Genomic DNA, 239 nt, shown 5'->3' with positions numbered 1-239 from the left:
TTTAATAAATGGTGTTTGTCAAAATACTATTGTCCCAAAAGGTTTTATGATAGAAAGTCTATCCTGACTTTCATATGTGCAGCATTTATGTGTGAGGATGTGTGTATGCATTTGCATGTGTATATATTTTTAAGAGTATGATTGTGAATAAGTTCAACATTATAGTGAAAGGGCAGTTGTAGATGTTTGTATATTTGATATTTTCATGTTTTCTAGTATTTGGTGTATGCCTTTTTTAA

At 29.3% G+C, this 239-nt stretch overlaps 1 protein-coding gene across 2 annotated transcripts in view; it reads left to right on the top strand.

The window, feature by feature from the left end:
• LOC119592991 overlaps window positions 1-239 on the top strand; it is a gene marked incomplete in the record, with an annotated part of 24,527 nt that overhangs the window by 18,396 nt on the left and 5,892 nt on the right.

This window comes from Penaeus monodon, chromosome 31 (genome assembly GCF_015228065.2).
Source record: "Penaeus monodon isolate SGIC_2016 chromosome 31, NSTDA_Pmon_1, whole genome shotgun sequence".
Classification (NCBI taxonomy): domain Eukaryota; kingdom Metazoa; phylum Arthropoda; class Malacostraca; order Decapoda; family Penaeidae; genus Penaeus; species Penaeus monodon.
Note: the sequence above shows the minus strand (reverse complement) of the source record. Positions and strands in the feature narration are given on the sequence as shown.